The sequence below is a fragment of the Heterocephalus glaber genome, unplaced genomic scaffold (genome assembly GCF_053883595.1).
Source record: "Heterocephalus glaber isolate CG9 unplaced genomic scaffold, H.glaber_assembly_v1.0 deba00001509, whole genome shotgun sequence".
In the NCBI taxonomy this organism is placed as follows: domain Eukaryota; kingdom Metazoa; phylum Chordata; class Mammalia; order Rodentia; family Bathyergidae; genus Heterocephalus; species Heterocephalus glaber.
The window spans coordinates 12,269,999-12,270,926 of NW_028258325.1; positions in this window are offsets into that span (position 1 = coordinate 12,269,999).

A 928-nucleotide genomic window follows, 5' to 3' on the forward strand; every position below is an offset into this window, starting at 1 on the left:
GGTACATGAATGTTCACAACAAACAGTGAAAAGGGAAAACAGCCCAAGGTCTAGCAACAGCTCAATGAGTAAACAAAATTAGTTTATACATGTAATGGAAGATCCTCCAGTTACAAAAGGAAAAAAGTACCCACGCATGCTACAACATGGAGGAACGTTAAGAACATTAGACTAAGGGAAAGGAGCCAGACATAAAAGGTCATCTATTGCATGATTTCATTTATATGGCGTACCCAAAGAAATAACTTCTTAGAAACAGAATGCAGATTGGTGGTTGCCAAAAGCCAGTGAAGTGGGGTGGGAGGATAGAGAGGAACTGCTGAAAGGGCACTGGATTTTATTTTGCAGCAATGAAAATATTTGGAGCAATGAAATACATGGCAGTTATACAACACTGAGAATGTGTAAATGCCAATCTCTGGACGGCTAATCTCCAAATGCTTACTTTTATGTGAATTTTACCTCTCCAAAAAAAAGAGGAAAACAGAAACAGGGAGGGGGCAGGGGAGAAAGAAAGCACATAAATATAATAGAAGCCTTTATAAAGAGCAGGGGTCTGGTGACCGGGTTCTGGGATTAGTCCTGTCACTTACTGACACCAGTAAGGGTAACTGTCTCTCCAGGCCTCGGCTTTCTGATCTGTAAAAGGACCAGGTTAGATTACATCACAGGTTCTCAAGCAGAAGGGCCCAAGCTAGTCACACGGAGAGCAGCTCGTAGACACACACAGCCGTCTCCCTACTCTCAGTCTGATGTGCCCAGGACAGGCTCAGGCCTGTGTTACTTGTGGAAAACACTCATTTCAGAGTTTACTCCACACACACTTTGGAAACACTAGATGAACAGCCCTCCAGCAGCCCATGATTATGTTGCACGCATTTAAAACTACCGTATGCAAGACGGGGTTTGGTTAAAGAAGACAACACAA